Here is a 21,346-nt window from a genome sequence, read left to right as displayed (position 1 = left end):
TCCCCAGCAACCGTAGGCTAGCGATAGTGTTCATCCCTGGGGAAATGTTGCAAACGCCTCAACCATTCCAAATTCATCCATAAAAGGCATTTCTGAACGCATTTTGTCCATAACATGAATGTTTTGTCCTCATTTTCTTTAGAATATTTGAATCATATGCTCGCTCAATATGCCATAATGAACTGTCTCACAAAATATGCGGAAATATGCGCAAGCATATTTGGTCGAGGCCTAATCACCACGGTCCACCACTACTCACATGTTTCCCCCGGGCCCCGCAGACGAACATGCTAGTGCCATTTTCTGCAAGAAAAGGCTTGCACATCAATGCGTATAATACTGTATTGATATGATGTGAAGGCCATCATTTACGTATTGGGCATTCCATTGATTGGTGACAGAAAAAACAAAAGAAATTATAGCAATAAAAACTGCTTTATGGCAGTTTTCTAAAAACGTTATTGTGTTCTAGTCCATGGACCCCGTCTAAAAAGTAAGAAATTAACGAAATGTGATTGCCGAAAATTAAAATTTCACACAAAACCTCACAATAATCACACACAGAATGAAAAGCTACATGTAGAAGACCTTTTTCTCCTCGTGATCCTCTTTCCTGTGCATGCATGACATGCATGTTGCCAATTGTTGGTGCAGTACAAGTTTAGTGTTGAAAACAGCATTTCAAGTGTTGTGATAATTGTGAGGTTTTGTGTGAAATTTTAATTTTCGGCAATCACATTTCGTTATTTTCTTACTTTTTAGACGGGGTCCATGGACTAGAACACAATAACGTTTTTTAGAAAACTGCCATAAAGCAGTTTTTATTGCTATAATGTAACATGGCATAGGAGGAGGCTTGTAGCTGGAGCACAAGCTTGTGCGGTCTGAATAACGAGGCTTATATTGTGGTTCTTTCCATGTGCTTGCTAAAATTTTTAGAGATCTGGGACCAGGGGTGCTGGAAGGAGCTACAGGAAGTAGTGAAGGCAAGGGCCTAGTGAGTTTGTCGGAACGAGCCAAGGACTTGGTGATGGAGACACATGCGTCATCTACGGTGAAGACCTACAAGTCGGCATTTTCGCGTTGGAAAAGCTGGGCTATGGAGCATGGGTTTGTGGCGATACCCGCTACACCAGTGGCAGTCAGTTTGTACCTGATCCACCTCGTAGAGACGAGCGCATCCGCAAGCCCAATTTCTGCAGCTCTGTCCGCAATCAAATGGGCTCATCAGAAGGCATGCGTACAGCTTCCTGTCAATGCCATGGTGGAGCAGATTGCAGCAGCGGCAAAAAGGAGGTTAGCTTGCACCCCCAGGCGGAAAGAGCCCCTCAACAAGAAGCAGGTGGCTACGATCGTGGGTCAACTTGCCGGGAGCGACGATTGTCTGAAGCTGCGGACAGCGGTTATGTTTGCCATTGGATTTGCTGGCTTCATGAGGTGGGACGATTTGGCGAGAATCCGGGTGCGGGACATTGTATTCCGTCAAGACTACATGGAGGTTCGTTTGGATAAGCGCAAGAATGACCAGCTCAGAGAAGGCAGCTTGGTCCTCATAAGCACGCAGCCTGGTGAGCTGGGAGCGGTAGCTCTGACGCAGAGGCTGATCGAAGAAACGAACCTTCAAGCTGATGATCATTTGCTGAGTAACTTGGTGAAAGCGAAGTCTGGCTGGAAGACGAAGAAAGGGTCACTCCAGTACTCCAGAGCAAGAGAGCTGTTCCAAGAGGCAGTGGCAGGAGCAGGCCTACAGGCAGAGATGTTCGGCCTGCACAGCCTCCGATATGGGGGGTACGACGGCAGCGGCCGCAGCCAAGGTTCCACAGCGACTGTTGAAACGGCATGGTGGCTGGCACAGTGAAGCAGTCAACTCCTACATCAAAGAGAGTCTGGACAATATGCTCTTGCCATCTAGTGCCGTTAGCTGGCACTAGATTAGAGGCTATGCTTTGCTGCTGTGCTGTGGTGGCCCCCACTGGCAGTGTTCACGTGTTCAATAGTGGTGTACACGTATGAGTGAGTGTGCGGATGTGTGCGCAACGAGTGAGTGCAGGGTGGACAGAGAAATGTCACTTATCTGCGGTTGACGTCACAGTATAAGAATTAGCAGAGAATTAGAAGTAGTGTTCTCTGTCCACCCGGGAACGGGTACGAGGGAGCACGGTGTGGGATAAAAGGAGGTGACGAGTGCAGGGTCGGCCTCTTTTGTCTTTGTGCGGAGAGTTGAGTGAGAGGGCAAACCCAAGGCCAACACTGCAACAGGGTGGGCACTGTTGCGTACATTTCCAACGGGGTCAAGCACGCGTCTTATCTGGAGTATAGTACGGTAGCGCAGAGTCATACGAGGATACAATCAATCCCTTCCGGAATTCCCTGAAGAGGTCAGGGAGGCCGGCTGAAGCCAAATGCATGCAGTGCATGCATGCAGCGCAGTGCGCCGTCAAACAATGCATGCCGAATTATTTCCCGATCCCGCGAAAGCGCCGGTCCACCCATAATTATGCAATAGATCGTATATCGGGATGTACACACGTACACTGGATGAAGCGCGTGCTGTAGGCGCATACAAACCTGCAGTAGCGCAGGACAAACACGAGCACCGCAAGGCACCAAATCTACATGTAGGGGCGGCGGGAGAAGCCTCTTGTCTTGAAGGAAGTCCCAATCAAGGAAAGCACCGTGATCGTCCCGAAAATGTGTACTGTACTGTGAGTATGACCGTGTGGCATGGCAGGCGGTAAAGTCTTGTCTATCCTCACTTTGTGCTTGGCAGTCGTCGTGTAAACATCTTCGATTGCTCTCTTGGTGAGTGAGACTTGGACTGCTTCTAGGGCAGCTCTTGAGCCACGGGAGACAAACTAGTTGGTAATCATCTAGTTTTAGGGTCCCAAATTATTTCGCACTTTCCCAGTGTTCTGTGTGCTTTCTGTGTACTTGAGAGCGTGGTTGAGTGTGTTTCGAAGTCTTGTGTCCTTAGAGTTGTTTCCTTTGACTTTGTGGTAATGGCTGGGTGTCCCGGTGCGCCGATACGGATTGTCCCTCAGGGAGACATACTAATATTGCAATTTTGATGGAGCAGTGGACCGTGTTCACGGTCAGACACCCTTGTACCGATCTTTTCCAGGACCCAACTAACTTACTTGGCCAACTCGAGTTCCTTGCCGCTCGGCGCTTTATCAGGAACGACTTGAAATGCTCTGTGACACATGTGGTGCGCGATGTGGCCTCACTAGGAGGCAGGAAAGCTACGATGGGTTTCGCTGGAGATGCAGACCTTGCCACTATGTCAAGAGCGTTCGCAGTGGTTCCTTCTTCTGATCAAAAAATCCATATCAACAGCTAGCTACTGTGTTTTTGATCTTGTTGCAAATTTCTGGGATTGACACGTGCCTGTTGTCTTTCTTGTTTCCTTTCTTCCGCCGGCCTGGTGCGGGATATGGCTGTGGAATCGCGTACAGGTGATAACAACGCAAGCAGTCATTCACTGTACTCAAACGGAGGTGTTTTGCTAGAGCTGGTTGCGCTATGGCTTTCTCTGCACTGGTTAGTAACGGAATTAACTTTTTCTCGTAACCGAATGGAGTTTTAGTGCTGCCAAATCGTCCGAATTATTTGGGTGATCATATCCTCAATCTGCAGACAGCATGCATGCTGCTCATCAGCGCAGCACAAAGAAAATTAAATGAGGCCGAACCTGATGGCAATGCAAAAATAAAGTTTCCAAAGCCAGATTCACAACCAGGCCGGAAAGTAGCAAGTCAGTGAGCTCTGTGTAGATGTCCAATAAATTACCCTCTCTCCGAAACAAACAACTTTCTTCAGTTGACAACCCCCCCCCCTTTCCAAAATTAATATCGAAGAAAGTGTCTGCTTATACAAAAGAGAAAGACCAAGGAACTACAAGTTACGCTATACTGTCCACTAACACCACCAGTTACTAGACAATCAGCTCGTGCGATAACATTGCACGACACTGACACTGACGGGCAGTATAGCGTAACTTGTAGTTCCTTGGTCTTTCTCTTTATGAATACTGAATTCAACCTTGGCTCTCCATCTGAGTCCAAAGTGTCTGCTCCAAAAATTATTGCAAAACAGGAACTGTAAAGCGTTAAACTTTCGCGGCGCGCAAAGTTTGCGTTTTCAAGAATTGGGCTGGTTCACGATGAGAAACTTTGGCGATTTCATCTCTTCAGTTGGATCATGCACTGTCTGTAATCAATTTTCAGAGCATTTAGCGGCGATTAGTGGGATGGTCTAAGACCATGATTGAGAAACAGAGGGTGCCAGGTTCAAGTCCTGCTTGGAAGCGGAAGGATTTTTTCTAGCCGTGCTGCGACCCACAGTTAATTGGGAACTCGTGGCCTGGTACGAGGAAAACATGGATGCAGTGAATGGGATTTTCGGTCTTTGACCACTTGCTGGTGAGCTGATCTACTCACCTCCCACCGCTTTAGGAGCTGCATCTGCGCCTTGATCCTTGAAGGGTGGTGGCGTTCCTACGGATGCGGAAAACCCGGCTTCCAGCCGAGTCTCACGCGAACCGTGACATTTTTTTTTAGCGGCGATTTATATTCGCGAATGTGTGATGAAATTTAATCTCTAGCGAAAAGTTTCTCACTTAACAGTAGTAGTAGTATATGTAGGTGCATATGTTCCGTACTCCTTGTGAGTTTTGTGCCTTGTTGCCCTCGCTGACTGTATGATCTGGTTACTTTTATGGACAGTCAGGGCCCGTACAACTGTCCTCACAGAATACCGCGGACGAAACCCATAAATTATGCGCATGATTATGCGGGCGAGAACGGGCCACTATGCGGCATTTGTGTGGGATTATGCGGCAAATATGCCGGATTGTGCGGTCCTTATGCACGAGTTACTGTCACTGATACAACTTTAGCGTACAGGTTCATGCAAGTTTACAACTTTGCCGTACAAACTCACGGATCGGTACGACTTTGAAGTACATTTTCAACATCATGTACTATTTTCTTGTACATTTCCATGGCTAATGCGGGTTTTATAGAAAATCTCTCGAAAATGAGGAATCGTGGTGTCCAGTGGGGACAGCTTAACATATTGTTTTCTTCCTATTTTTCCTTTTAACCCTAAGGCCACACCATTTTTTATCTATGTTTCGCGTCCCCCGCGCGCATGTATTTCACAGCCGGAGTTAAAAAAACGGAACAAAATTAAAAAAAAAAAATGCAATACAAATTTAATGCACACCCAGAAAACCGGAAAATGTAACTCAGCTCACAACCATGTACGTGTACATGTGTGTGCAATACGCTGGGCCGCAAGTCACACAATCATCATGCCGCCTGTGTTTGGACCACAAGCATGGCAGAGGGGATACACTCATGTATTCATGTACATGTCAATGTACATGAACAGTGCCTCGTCGCTTCACTGTACACAAATGTAATGCACGTACACTGGTTTTTTTTGGATGGCTTTTATATTTTTTTCGCCGTCCCTCATTGATTTCATCGAATAAGGTGACGCGAAACAGAGAAAAAAACGGCGTGGCCTAAAAAACGTTTGCTATTTGGACAGAATGATGTCCTAAAGATTGTACTTAAAAATGCATGTACATGTAAGAGACAACACAGTGGCAGGACCCATCCCGGCTGCCATCCGTACTGTATGCAGCACAAACTGTTTTATCGCTCTTGTCCGCACCCACATTCCTACGAACCCGTATGAGCCCTCTCGGTTCCTTCCACGTAGGTAGTGTTGTCATAGATCAGACCCACGTCTGGAGCGCTGAATAGGGAGGTTTCGTAATTACGTATTTTGTGTATTGTATTTTATTATTTTACTTGGGCATTCTGAACAGACCCTAAGGTCTTCTTACAGATTGCCCAAGATGAATGAATTTGTTAAGTTCCTGGCGAAATAATGTATGAAGATCCGTATGTCGTACGCGCCGGGGAGGGAGGGCAACTTTCATACTTAAATCTCTCTAACGATTTCCGTAGGAACGCTGTTTCCTACGTTGGGTCCTCCGTTGGACTTTTTGAAATATTTTCGCACTTTCCGGATTTATCCATGGCAACGTTCAAGCCGCACGAAACACAAGGTACACACCATGTCGAAAACAAAATGGAAAATGCGGTTTCGGTTCGTCGCGCATGCGGTTGGCGCATGCAGCCAACCTGTCTCCAAAGCAACAAGGCATGCTTAGCAGTTGTGAATTTTTACGTATGAAAATTATGGTTGCAAGTGCCATCCCATATGTTTTCTCTCTCTCTCTTCTCTCTCTCTCTCTCTCTCTCTCTCTCTCTCTCTCTCTCTCTCTCTCTCTCTCTCTCTCTCTCTCTCTCTCTCTCTCTCTCTCTCTCTCTCTCTCTCTCTCTCTCTCTCTCTCTCTCTCTCTCTCTCTCTCTCTCTCTCTCTCTCTCTCTCTCTCTCTCTCTCTCTCTCTCTCTCTCTCTCTCAACCGCAGATTGGATTGGCCCTGCTGGCTATTCTTCAGCCTGCTTACTCAAGTATGTTGTTGTTGTTGTTGTTGTTGTTGTTGTTGTTATTGTTGTTTCTTTATTTTAATTCACCATATGAACGGGCAAGACTGCTTTCTCACTGGGGCTTTTTTTGCAAAATGGTTGTAGTATTCTAGGGACTTGTACAGTGGGGAGTCTTTACAGCGATCGGTTCTGGTTGGTGGGAGGTGCCAAGTGCGTGCGTGTCGAAGGCTATACTGGGCCGTCATTTGAGCGGGGGTGTTGAGCATGCGTTGCATGTGTTGTGGGGCATATTGGTATCTTATGGAGTGAGCAAGAAGGGTGAGCTACACTTTGCGGTGAGAGAACATTGTCGGCCATTTGAGCCGATCGAGCAGTGTTGAATGATTCAGAGGAGTGTAGAGGGGAGACAGAGGCAAATTCTGGCCGCCTTGCGCTGGATTCGCTCAAGACGGTCAATGGCTGTGATTGAGAGCGGGGTGACAGCAATGCATGCATATTATAGGCAGGATATTATGTTGTTGTTGTTGTTGTTGTTGTTGTTGTTGTTGTTGTTGTATACCTTATTCATAGTGGGAATCACAACAAGCATACAACTAATAAAAATGGACCCACTGGGTTCAGTCAGGGAAGTAAACTTCCTGAAAAGAGAACACAATGCCAGACCCACCAGGACTCGAACCCGGGACCTTGCTTGTAATGAGCAATGCTCTAACCATCTGAGCTATGGGATCAGGCTGAACCTAGACAGCGCTGACAAGTTTCTCACTCAAAAGGCAGCTCAGAACATGCGCCACACATTCTGATCGCACTTGGGTCTTTTTCCTCTCCCAGGGGACCAAAAACGGGACCCACAGGGAATGCAATTTAAAATTTAGTTGTTGTTGTTGGATTGTCTTCTGGCTATTGGTATAATCATGTCACTCTAATACCAAGAGTACATAACCCCCCAAGAGTGTGCAACTCCCACATACCCTGCTGTCCCGACAGAATTTCAAGTTGACGTCATTATTTATGACGCAATGCTCCTTGCACCAGTGATTTACAACATGTGTACGGGTGTCAACGCATCACACGTTTTTCTTTGCAATAATTTGTACAGGATCGATCGGCTTCGGTCAACCACAGGTTCCGGATTCGTCTGATAATCCGTGTACAGTGCGCATTGCATCATCAAAATGACGTCAACTTGAAATTCTGTCGGGACAGCACCCATAGTGGAGTTGCACACTCTGGGTGGTTATGTACTCTTGCTAATACTAGTACCAACGAAATTTAGACATGCTACAATACAAAATTGGACACATTGTACTGTAAAGTACCGTTGATCCGCCCCCTCTCCAATTCCCGCCCCCTGTCGATTTTCTACTTGTGAAGCGACTTTGGCATATACAGTCAACTAATTACTTTGCGAATAACAACATTTGGCGGGTCATCAGAAAATTGTTATTTTGAAATCCGACCACAGGCCCTGCAGCTTTACTTCGCTCTATATCTACCTTTGGCCTTTGAAAGTACTATAACACTTAGAGACAGCCAACAGGCCCCCCAGCATTCTCCTTATGTGGTAGGTCGACTGTACCTGTTTTCATTCCGCTCTGTAAGGAGCAATGAGGGCTCCCCCTGTAAGAAGAAGGCAACGTCTGGAGGAACTTCCTTATTAACTAGAGAAGTCGGACATAGCGTCTTGCGCACACGTTTTGGGGCTCTGCTTGCATCATCACACTATGTTGGATGTTGACAGCATGTTACAAGGCCGTTGGCGGAGGACCACTGTGTTCGGAAACAGTGACCTTACTACAACCATCCATGGTTGGCAGAGCCTCGGTCTTGCGCCCATTTTGAACTGAATGGGTATTATTAGCCCTGGTTCTGAGCCTCACTATACTGGGGAAGTTGATTTAGTCTTCTCGTTTTTGCTAGTGTACTGTCAGCCCGGAGCTCTGCCAACCATGGGTGGTTGTAGCAAGGTCACTGTTTCCGAACACGGTGGTCCTTCACCTTGTAATGTGCTGTCAACCAACAATATGTGTTCAACAAAGCAAGGTTTATCTACAACTTGTGACAACATCACACTAGCAGGTAGCGAAACTCTGATTCAGGTCTGTGAGTGGGAAAGAGAGAGGTTCTGCGAAATGAAAATGCACACAAACTTTCGCTCTACGAAACTTCGCACGGAACTTGCAGGGAATGCGAAATGAACTGTCGTGGGAAGTTTCGTGAGATCGGGTCATGGCGCACGTGCACTCAGTGCGTGCAAATTATAAAAATGAGCAAAGTCCGTGCGAAAATTCGTACATATTTTCGCAAGGCCTGTTTCATTTTGCAGAGCTGCCAAGTTTGGTTTTTCTGTGAATACCAGACCATCCTTCCCTACGGTAATTGCCCAGGCTATTCTCATAGTCAAAGCTACCACTGAACTAGAAGAATGCAATAATATCAACAAGAGTGGGTTAAACCCGCGAGGCTATTCCCGTGCGTAGTCTGTTGGCTTGACGACAGTTCTTCTCTTGTTTTCTTGTATCTTTTTGTACACAGAGTTTGAACTAAATCGAATTCCTTCACGTACATGCTTTGGACAAACCGTCCTTAGTATAAAGGTGGCATATATGGTCAATTGCATCAGTAAGTGATATTAAAACAGCTTAGCACATACCTTTTTGGCTACATTTCGTTATTGCCTGCACTACAGCGGTTGTAGCTCGGCAGTGTATAGTGTACCAGAGTCAGGGGCGTAGGAGGGGTTTTGGAAGTGGTACGACCAAAGGTCGGCGCGGCCAAAGGCCGTTTTGGAGGGGGGGTCCGGGGGACGTCCCCGGGGAAATTTTTTGTAAAAAAGACAAGATCCTGCGTTCTGGGAACTTCTGGAACAGTTTATACAGTCCTAGTATTATTTCACGATCAGAAGAGACGTGCATGGACATGCACAAATGCATGGACATGCACAAATGCATGGACATGCACAAATGCATGGACATGCACAAATGCATGGACATGCACAAATGCATGGACATGCACAAATGCATGGACATGCACAAATGCATGGACATGCACAAATGCATGGACATGCACAAATGCATGGACATGCACAAATGCATGGACATGCACAAATGCGCACAAATGCATGGACATGCACAAATGCATGGACATGCACAAATGCATGGACATGCACAAATGCATGGACATGCACAAATGCATGGACATGCACAAATGCATGGACATGCACAAATGCATGGACATGCACAAATGCATGGACATGCACAAATGCATGGACATGCACAAATGCATGGACATGCACAAATGCATGGACATGCACAAATGCATGGACATGCACAAATGCATGGACATGCACAAATGCATGGACATGCACAGATGCATGGACATGCACAGATGCATGGCAGATCTACGAGTACGATCGTACGAGTCTAGAAAAAGGTCAAAGTCTGATGCGCATATGCATCGATGGATCCTGATTTTTTTATTACGGCTTTGCACGTTCCGGACGGACCACGCTTTTCGAAAAGTGGTACGGCCATGGTCGTACCAGTCGTAGCGGGTGCTGCGCCCCTGAGAGTTTGCTATTGTATTCTATAATTCAGTTTTATCGGGTATTTTTCAGAACTTCTGAAGATTGTCTACGCGCTGCAGCAGAGAACAAAAAATGATGAAATGTAAACAAACCGTGATGTGCAGGAGGGATAGCTGAAAATGTGACTACAATATATGGCAGGAATTGATGGACGATAATAGATATGAAAATGGTAAGAAAATGATGAGATTTGTAGAAGAGAAAAAGGACGAAGGAACTACAAGTTAATGTCCATTAAGGCCAAGTAAAAAAAAGATTGTTACCGTCCGCGCCCGCCCCAAATTTTCACCCTCCCCGCCGAATTATTTTATTTTTTAGTACTGGTAAATTTACTGTATGTACTGCGGTCTACAGCCTCTAATCAGCATGGCCGTAGATTTTCGAAGGTCAAGTCCACAGACTGAACCATAACTTAGTTGCCATGGGCTTGAAAAGTGAAACTGATCATAAGCTGCCTGATTTTCTTCGGTTTTTCTGCGTAACGTTGGTTGTTCCACTTTCCATTAATCCTCTGGGGTTGCGAACACCTAGTATCTGCCCTACAGCCATAAATGCACAATAAAAAAAAATTAAATATATTTTACATGGCCTAACACCACCAGTTTCTAAACAATCAGCTCATGCGATAACATTGCACGGCACTGACCGACGGTATTGATCTTCTACAACTAACTGGTAGTTCCTTGGTCCTTTTTCTTTTCTATAAATTTATCCTTGGCTCTCCATCCGAGTTCAAAATGATGAGAGCTGTGCAAAAACTGGTGTTTTTTGTTTTGTTTATCGTCCAACTATTTCTGCCATGTTGTAGTCCCATTTTCATCTTTGTCGATCTTGCACGTACATGTATATGTAAAGACAAAACACTACTGGATTAGAAGAGAACAAGGTCATCAACAAAACAGGCTCAAACCGGAGCAAACCAGAGCATTTCGTACTGTGCTGGCTTGACAAAAATCATTGTTTTGTTTTTTCTGCAGCTAAATGCGCGGATTCCGGGAAGTTAGACATTAAGTTGGATATTACTAAACGTTATTATAATTTGACCAAATGCCAAGGTAAGTGGTGTTCTGCTACGTGTGTACTCGGATGGTGAGTCATCTGTCCAAAATCTGGTTAAGTTGGTGGACACATAACTTGTAGCCCATGTTTCCCATGTTTCAATTTAAGGGGGCAGCCTACCCATAAATTTCATATGGCATTCAATTGACCGTAACTTTGGTGTTTCTCAATGGATTTGAGTGAAATTTTAACCCACTCCTGCCACTATGCTGGCCCTCAGGACATGATTTACAAGTTCTTGCGCCTCACTGACAGGCTTTCCAGGCCGGAAAAACTCAAATTTCCTGCATAGTGCCACAGTGTGCGAGCCACCCAGGAGCCAAACAAGTGCATTTACAATTTTTTCACATTTTCGTGCCCATTCTAAAACAAGTCCAGAAGCAGCCATGGGTGTTGGGGTAGGGCCCCTCAACGTGGTCCTGGAATCTTTCCTTGCAAGGGCACATTTTCGGCCATACTTGAACGGCTGGTCAGATAGGGATACAATTTTCAGAGAATTTGCAGATATTCATTCTCTTTCAACTGATGTAGCACTCAGTATGAATTTACAAATTCGTTTTTCAGCTAATTTTTGGGTAGTCTGCCACCTTAAAGGGGAAGTTAAGGCGAAAATCAAAATTTCACCAGTTGTAGTCTTCGGGGTGCTGAGTCGAATGGTCTTGGTCCGAGAAAGCTGAGACGCTCCCTTCCTACTTGAATCCCAATTGAACTCGCGCAATTCCACCGAAACTGGGTGACTGCACCCTACTACAGATATAGATTGGGATTTGTATGCAAAATGTCACTAAAAGCGCCATTTTGTTCTTATAAAAGCACGGATGACCGCGATTGGTCCATATGTTGTAGTCTTTTGGACGCTGAGTCGACTGGTTTTGGTCCGAAAAGGCTGCGATGCAGCATTCCTCCTTTATTCCCAATCGAACATGGATGAACAAGCGGTCAAGTGCTCCTGGGTGGCCAAATCACCTGGTCACGACGCCAGCAGGTGACAACTTTCACACCAAGGTTCAACTCGAGTGACAGGACTGCACCCAAAAAAGGTCAAACAGGCTAGTAAGTTGTACCCTGCAGGCACGTTGACCAGGTGACTGGTGTACGCAGGAGCACGTGATATGGGCCAATCGCGGTCATCCGTGCTTTTATAAGAACGAAATGGCGCTTTTAGTGACATTTTGCATACAATTCCCTATCTAGTAGGGCGCAGTCACCCAGTTTCGGTGGAAGTGCGCGAGTTCGATTGGGATTCAAGTAGGAAGGGAGCGTCTCAGCTTCCTCGGACCACGACCATTCGACTCAGCACCCCGAAGACTACAACTGGTGAAATTTTGATTTTTGCCTTAACTTCCCCTTTAAAATATACCTTTGACAAGCGAAACTTGAAACGCTTTTTACTTTAAATTTTTCGAAACAACTCACACTTTACAATCAAAACCAATGATCGACTCATCAAAATACAACTTTGTATAGCTTATTGAGGACATTAGAGTCAGTTAGGCCGATCCTCTGATTCAGAGATCGCAGTTTCTTCTGAAGTGGATTGGTCCCTGTAATAGACAACTCAGGCTGTGTTTACATGGGAAATTTCAACCCGGGTCGAGTTCAGCCCGGGTTGAAAGTCTGTACGACAGACAAAAGAGGTGAGCGTTTACATGAAGACAGTTGACCTGGGTCAAATACTGATATGCCGCCAAAAGTCCACTTCTACAGTCCTGTATGGTCACGTGAATCCGTTCGCGCGCAATGCGTCATGTAAACGCGCCATTCACTTTGTGCACATGGCGGGTTGAAATCTGACCCGGGTCGAACTCAACCCGGGGCGAAACGCTTCATGTAAACACAGCCTTAGCAAGCAACGGTAACACGATTTTTCACGGTACTCGTACCTTGATCAACCAAATAGCGTTGAAGCTGCAGCGTAAAAACCTTATGGGGGCTGATGTATTATTGTGACAAACGGTGCGTTATTTGGCCAAATATTGCATTGTCCGTATGCATTTCACCTTGTATAGCCTATATACAAATATAGTGACATAAATGATTGTACAGCCCGAAATAAAAGCTATTCTCGTGGCAACAGCGTACTAAAAAGAGCGTGCATTTTTCTTAAGGACAAACCCAAATCACGGTATCTTCCCCCTGACGGTCATATCGTTACAACATAGCGTTTTTTTTGCTATTAAAGGGTGTCTACGAAAGTGCGACTAGAGCGGCATGATTCCGTTGCAGCAAGTACCTCTGCTGTCATCGCTCTGGAAATCTCGATGTCGCCCCCTGTGTGCTGTGCTCGAGCCACGGTGTCGAGGGTGGTAATTTCCGCTGCCATTATCCATGGGGTGACTGTGCAACACCTCCACACACGCCTTGACTCCAACATTTTGCTGTGTAATCTCGCCAACAATAGAGATGTTCTACTATACGTGAAACGTAGAGAAATCACGTGGGGAGCAGGTGTCTGGGTTAGAGTCTACGGCTTCGCGTGTTTTGGCTCCAGATTTCTACGCGGAGATGAGGTTCTCTACGTTGTGGCACACGCAGAGAAAATGCGTACGGATTTGCTGAATATCGATCAACTGCATGCAGAAAGCTGCCAAATATGGAAGGGGAAATTCCCAGTTACTGAGTACACATTCCACGTGACTTCTCTACGTGAAGCGTAGAGCAGAACAGGATTTCTTTACGTTACGGGAACGCGAAGAAAGTTCGAGTGATTCTTTGCGCCGCGTTCCCGAATTGTAGAGCAGTACCTCCCTACTGGAGCAATTCCTGGTGATTTCCCTTAGCCACCGGAGACGCATCGCTCTGGAGGCTTTTGAAAGATGCCAGGATTGTTTGGCATGGATGTATGGACTCTGTGCTGGCTGAGTGACCAAGTGGAGAGAGAGAGAGAACTCCTTGGTTTTGCATTGAAACGCGAAAGCACGGCGATTCTCCTTCAGAATGGATGCGCCCACTGTTGTGCTGGTACACGAGAGACTGGTCTGCCTCTGGCTAGGTCTGAGCCATGTGCCACTCACCCGGTTGCAAGTACCGTGAAGTACCGCTGATCCGCCCCCTGTCGATTTTCTACCTGTGAAGCGAACGAAAATACGATGTTGAACCGACGCCTGCACTGCTGTACACAATACTTGCCAATCCAGGAAGAAAATGTGCACAATCGAGCACATCGAGTCTGAACTTCTACGTTGTTGTACATCGTACTGCACTTGGCAGCCTTGATCTAATTCCCGCCCCCTGCCGAAAACCCAGCTGGGAAGCGACATGGCTTGGGGGGGGGGGGGATCAACGGTACTTAACGGTAGCTACAAGTAGGTCGTACCTCACAGCCTTGTGAAGTTGTGGTACCAACACGAACAATACAAATAAACGCCAAGTTTCGCTTGTCGGTGCTAGTTTTTGTTTTCAAAGTTGCTGCTCTGTCACCATGCAAGGTAATATTGTTGTGTGCATTGCACCAGTGTTTCCTCTCGGCTCCAAAATTCAGTGGGTATTGGTTCCCATTTCTAGATTTACTCCGGATCCAGGGTGTGCTTAATTTGCGCAACGGAATTCTTCTGCGTTGGTCCATACTAGAAATGGGAACCAATACCCACTAAATTTTGGAACCGAGTGGAAACACTGGTGCAATGCAAACAACAATATTACCTACCCTCAAGAAACCTACCTTCACGCATTTATTTTTATTTTTCAAACGAAGGTAAGTGTTATGTTGTAAGTATCCACGCAAACACACACATTCAGTCAAATAAGGCACTTGTCATAAAGTATCCGAAAGTTTTCGGTCCCTTTTCATCAAGGATTGGACAGGCAATGATTCAGCTATCTTATTGATTGCGGTTATCACGAGAGAGCTTGGAAGCTCAGGGCCCTACGCTATGCTTTTTTGCCTTGATGACCTGGACAAAAAAAAAGCATAGGGATGTTATAAATTCTTTAAAAAAATCCTTTTTTTTAAGACATAACCTGGGATTCGAACCCGCACTATCGCGCGCCCTGCATGCACCCCCCGATACACTTCGCATACATACTAATTCTTCCAAGTTGTTTCACATTGTGATCTTGCATTTGAAAGCCCTATTTGAATATGCATTGTGGCCAGCTGTCTTTGATGGCACGGTACGGTAGGGGATAGGTACGGGACAGGTACGATCGAGAGTAATACGACACTGTCTCCCGTACCGTACTGTACCATCAAACACAGCTGGCCACATACAGCTGCCCGCAATATTCAAATATTGCTTTCAAACGCAAGATAATAACGTGAAGCAACTTGGAAGAATGGGTATGAATGCGAAGTGTATGGGGAAATGCATGTAGGGCGATAGTGCGGGTTCGAATCCCAGGATATGCCTGAAAAATAGGAGAATTGAAAAATTTATAACATCCTATGCTTTTTTGCCATCAGATACGGATAGCGCCAGGCGTGACACAAACAAACAAACAAACACACAAACAAACAAATACCAAACGAGAGAGCTTGGAAGCTCAGGGCCCTACGCTATGCTTTTTTGCCTAGCTCATCGTACATGTTATTAGAAGTGATGGAAATGTTTTTTTCCGTTGATTAGCCACATGTCACACGCATCCATTGCTCAATCATGCATCATTCGGATTTTCTGGCGTTTTTGTAGCAATACATTAAGCTGTTGAGCCAATGAGGTAAGTCCATAGAATACGATACAATACAATAAAGAAACGAGAGAGCTTGGAAGCTCAGGGCCCTGCGCTATGCTTTGTTGCCTAGCTCATCGTGCATGTTGTTAGAACTGATGGAAATGCTTTTTCCTTTGATTAGCTTCATCATTGTATTGCCAAAACGTTTCAATGAGATACTGAAGTAACGTCTTCTGCATAGCTATGGGACCGGCGCTGACTTTGCCGATCACGGGCGTTCTGCAGTCGACGGGATGTCTGTCCTGATGACGTTTCCTGGGACCGGCGCTGACTCTGCCGATCACGGGCGTTTATCTTCTTATTATTATTATACTGGCGGCAACCAACATCCATTCTGATTGCATTTACTCGTCTCCCTACTTCGTATTTCTTTCCAGAAAATCTCCCCATACAGCAGGGAGTCGTTTACATAATATGACTCCCTGCTATACATCTATATGACTGTATAATTATACGTTATAGTTATTATGCTATCCGCCTACATGCGATTCCCGGGCAGGTCGACAGGCGGCCCAGCCAGCCTGCTAATGGGATCTCGGCCTCGCACACAAATCCACACAAAATGTTACTGCACTGAATGCATTCCCCCGATACACTTCGCATATATACTAATGTCTTATTCTCTTGATGGTACCGTACTCTTGATGGTACGGGACAGGTACGGGATAGCGCCAGGCATGTCGATGGCACAAACACACAAAAATATTGTGGCCAGCTGTCTTTGCTGGTACGGTACAGTACGGGACAGATACGGGATAGCGCCAGGCGTGACACAAACAAACAAACAAACAAACACCAAATTAAAGCTGTGTGGACCCTGGCTAGCGCCAGACGTTACTGAAGTAACGTCTTCTGCATAGCTACGGGAATTAGTGTCCTTACGTTGATAGTGTGCTTGTGCTTAACTGCTGCTGACGGCCGAATGCATGGTTGCCTGTGGAGCTTTCAGCAACTTGGCTCTCCTGTACTAGGTATCCTGTCTATGCTTTCGTAATGCTAACATTATGCTCGGGATAGCACTCGCTAGTGATCTTCGGAAACTTGGCCTGACTATCACTCACAATACGATATACCGCATCATTCTATTTCCTATTTTTATTTTTCTCCTCAGCTTCTTCTTCATAAGCTGTTGACGGAGACTCCCTCGATTTAGGCTAAGGCCTGTGGAGAATCCATAAACACATATACAGATACAGATTAAGTGGTCGTTGGTTGGTCCCACAATTTCATCATACTGTTGTACGACATGCTATACGACATCCTTCTACCGTACAACACCGTATCGATGTCTGGCGCTGTCGCCTTGTGTATTTACGGTGATAGGGAGAGGTACGGGATAGCGCTAGTCGGAGGTCCGTCTGCCACAACGAAACAGATAGATATACACCTTGATGATATGGGGGTTTCATAATTATAGTTTTTAGCAAGATAGGTCACCGTTTGTCTGGTTATTCAGTTTTCAGATACTAACTAAGGTCTTTGTTCGTCATGGATTTACCTGCTCGCGAGGAGACCCTCACATTTCTAGAGCTGCGAAGATTCTGCAAAGTATGCTACTATCATATTATGCTTCGTTTGAGTAATCTAGCGGATCCAACGACTGTTTTGCCTCTAGACAGAAAAGCACCAGATGATAGCAGACTTTGTTGGGGTGCCCCGTTATTCGAGAGTGATGTTGAAGCGGTGACAACGTTTCTGCCGGATTTCGAAGGGGATCCGAGGCGTGAATTCCTGCCGGTTTGCCGAGCAGGACGGAAAGAAGCTGTACGTGCTATTGTCCAGTTTTTCTTTCATTTCAAGTATTACGAAAAGTCTCAGGGTCCCGACCGTTCTACTCTCTGTTTAGTGCCATCCAGTATTGGTATGAACAGACCGCCAGTGTATGGCTTGTACAGCGTCCTGTACATTCTCGGAAGGACTGGCCTGAGGGTCCTTCGTGTTACCAGGATCTCGCTCACTTTGAACGTACGTATCGTATCCCAGCGAAAACAAATATCCGTAGCGAAAGTGTTCATTTTATCCCAGTCATCCCAGTCGCTCGTCAGAAATCCTGTATTATTGCCTTGGCATTTGAAGCCTCATGTCAGACAGATCCGACGAAAACTGAGGAAGGAAAAGAAGAGGAGAAGAAAGAAGTGCTAGGCAAGAGGCAACACGCGTATTAGTTTACTTCCCAAACATTTGCTTGTGTTATTGCTCAGATAAGACTATTTTAATTGGTATTATTAAAAAGTTTTGAAGTATTCTAGCTATCTCTGATGGATGTCGTGGTGTGTCATTTACCATTCATTAGTTGTTTACACGGCATGCTATGCTGCTGACTAATACAAAGACCTTACTTCCAGTCATAGTCTGTTGTACAAACTGTGACTTGTGGATTGTAGATAGTCGTTTTCCATGCCGTCTACGTAGAACTACGAAACGTGCTGCTGCACAATGCTGCCAACCAAGCCATTTTTCCATAGTTACTACGGGTGAATTTTTGGCATTACAGAGGAACAGCAGCTTTATAAGTAGCATTATGGTACAGTTTTTCTGGCATTGCCATTAGCATTATCCCGCAAAATAACTAGCATTATCCGCCCAGGCCTTATTGTAGAACATTTGGAGTTAATAATCTCTATGCATTCATCCATCTAGACTTTAATTCGCTCCATTGTAAGCAATGCCATAGTTTAAAAAGGTTTTTATTTCTTTTTCTTTTCTTTGGAGCTGGTGCAGCTCTTGAGCGGTTTGTTTCTTTTTCCTTGTCCACGTTTGGTCTGGGATGGTTCCGTTTTTTTTGGTTTTCCTTCACGTTTCTTGTCGGTGATTTCGGCTATTTCCGGATATAGAGGCACAGATCCGGAATTTGAAAATTTCGAAACACCTGGTCCACCACATGTTGTTTTAACTGGCCATTGGCTTTGTAAAAAACGGACCAATAGTCCCTTATCCAGGCCTTACTCCAAGGTCGAATATCCTCTAGCTCTTGCGATGATGTTGAATCTTTTTTCTTCATCTTGATCTATATTAGGGACAATTGTAAATTACTTATTCTGCTCGCATGTAGATTGTTTTATACAATGTAAATGTCAAAATGCCGTACTTGGAGCATATAATTATATACGGTGTTGTACGGTATAAGGTTTCATCATACTGTGTTGCTTTTGCCCGTAAAAGAGGCTGTTCTTCGTTTATTTTTATTTTTTTTTAACGATATCGTATAGCATGTCGTGCAACAGTACGATAAAATCGTGGGAGAAAGCAGTTATATCGAGAGTATGTTACACACTGTACCACCATCGACATCAGATACCGCCGCATTCCGAAAATTCCGAAACATTTGGTCTACCACGTCTTGGTTTGTCACCTATGGTCTCTTTTCCAGGCTTTACCGGTATTTTACGACTCCCTGCTTTATCGTCGAGCTCTTGAGATGATGTTGAATTTTTTGTTTATCTTAATCTACGGTTCCAGCATGTCCAACCTCCCGAAATCGTACCCACTAGCCAAGCTAAATTTTGGCACAATTCCCTTCTTCAAGGTAGAGCTACAAGCGGCACAAATGATAACTTCAGTGGCACCATCTTCAACCTCATTTAAATGATCGGGGAGAAGGTGGTACAGATTTCCATCTGAAGGGGAGCGATATACATTCATCACTTCCCTTACTATCTCTGGCCTCTGCTCGTACATTTCGGCGGCTGAATCATCCAGTCGAAGGCATTTCATAAACGCCTCGTCCTGAAGTCGATACTTGTGTGACTTCACCATATCACGGCAGCCACACGCAGTGCACAGGCAAACATTCTCTAAATTATACTCCGCTTGGAACGCTTCCAGACCATCAGCTAGCAGGGCTGTAGAAACTGGTGCTGGAATAATGGATGCCAGTTCTTCTCTCACAGAAGAATCAGGTACTGTCCGAGACGGTCCACGACCATGACCTGAGGCAGCATAAAAGGAAAGCAGAGCTACGTCAACGTTATCTTTCCTGCAAGATTGCAATAGGTGGCTATACTGATGTAGAGGGGGATTTGGAAAGAAATAGGGAGACGAGGAGGAAATTAAATTAGAATAGACGCCGATTAGGTGATAGGATGCGTCAGCATAAACATACTTTGGAAGAGAGATCCCGTCGTCTCCAAAACAAGCGTGAACGAGCGATTCAGTGCCGGTCACAGGAAACGTCGGAAGAGAGATCCCGTCGACTCCAGAACGCCCGTGATCGGTAGAGTCCGGCGGTACCAGGCAACGTCAGGACAGACCTCCCGTTGAGTCCAGAACGCCCGTGATCGGTAGAGTCTAAGCCGGTCCCAGGAAACGTCAGGACAGACATCCCGTCGAGTCCAGAACGCCCGTGATCGGCAGAGTCAGCGCCGGTCCCAGTAAACGTCAGGACAGACATCCCGTCGACGCGCAGAAAAACTAAATCTGCAGCCTCTTTTGCCGTCGAACAGGATACGTATTTATATAGGAGACTGTAAAGTTATGTAATGTCCAAATTTCGACGTGAGCAGCAGGTCACTCGCGTTGATTTTTCGACGTGCGAGCCAAATAACGCGAGCTGAACTTTCGTGTCGCAAACATCCCGTCGACGCGCAGAAAAACTAAATCTGCAGCCTCTTTTGCCGTCGGACAGGATACGTATTTTAGTAGACTGTAAAGTTATGTAATGTGCTCCACAGGCAACCATGCATTCGGCGTCGTCATTGGCTCAACAGGTCAATGTACATGTATTACTACAAAAAGGCCAGAAAATCCGATTCCTGTATTAAAATCAACTATTAAATGTTCGCTGGCGATTTAATTTCGCTGATTTCGCCGCTTAGTACCAACCGGCCAAAGTAAATCGCAGGCCAACGTTTGTCATATAGGCAAATGATGCATGATTGAGCAATGGATGCATGTGAGAGCAAAAATACCGATCGATTTCAAATTTGACGTGAAACTGCGCGTCACGTCGGAAATAACGTGCATCTTAACCTCTCTAATCGAGAGGTTTCTATTTCTCATCGGCCAAAATTTGTTGATTTACAATATAAGGAGATAAAAATTAAAGAAGGAGCAAAACAAAAGTAGATGATTATTAGAGAAATAACAATCCGCAATAAATTCTGCAAATACTTTTGCCTATCTCATAATATTCAAACCGATTGAAACGTTTTTGCAATACAGTGATGTGGCCAATCAACGGAAAAAGACAATTCCATCAGTTCTTATAACATGTACGATGAGCTAGGCAAAAAAGCATAAAAGCATAGCGTAGGGCCCTGAGCTTCCAAGCTCTCTCGTTATGCTGCTGCTCCATAATGCCAGCAAAAAAATCCACCACCAGCAAGCATGTTATCAAGTCGGTACACACGCACATGGCACAGGAAATACTGAAAATATTGTTTCATGCTGCTCCATATTGCCAGCCCTGAGAAAAGCTTCCACTATGTCGGCTAGATGCTTGATTATATTGTTAGGAACAACAGAAGGCATGCCAGTGCCCACATGTCCAGCCGTATGATCATTCTTGACTTCCTCCCAGCTGGTGACTAGTGGTTCCTGCTGGAGGCAGGACTCATCCAAATCC

The 21,346-nt window shown here is 45.5% G+C and overlaps 1 long non-coding RNA gene across 1 annotated transcript; it reads left to right on the top strand.

The window, feature by feature from the left end:
- The first annotated feature begins 2,665 nt into the window (after positions 1-2,665).
- Positions 2,666-11,127, top strand: LOC135828800 (uncharacterized). Its single transcript, XR_010555751.1, has 5 exons — positions 2,666-2,802; positions 3,456-3,540; positions 6,449-6,491; positions 9,003-9,089; positions 11,031-11,127. It is a non-coding gene; the product is annotated as an uncharacterized LOC135828800 (long non-coding RNA).
- Positions 11,128-21,346: the final 10,219 nt, after the last annotated feature.

This window comes from Sycon ciliatum, chromosome 12, assembly GCF_964019385.1.
Source record: "Sycon ciliatum chromosome 12, ocSycCili1.1, whole genome shotgun sequence".
Taxonomy (NCBI): Eukaryota; Metazoa; Porifera; class Calcarea; order Leucosolenida; family Sycettidae; genus Sycon; species Sycon ciliatum.
The sequence above is the reverse complement of the archived record's forward strand: the minus strand, read 5'-3'. Positions and strand labels throughout refer to the sequence as shown.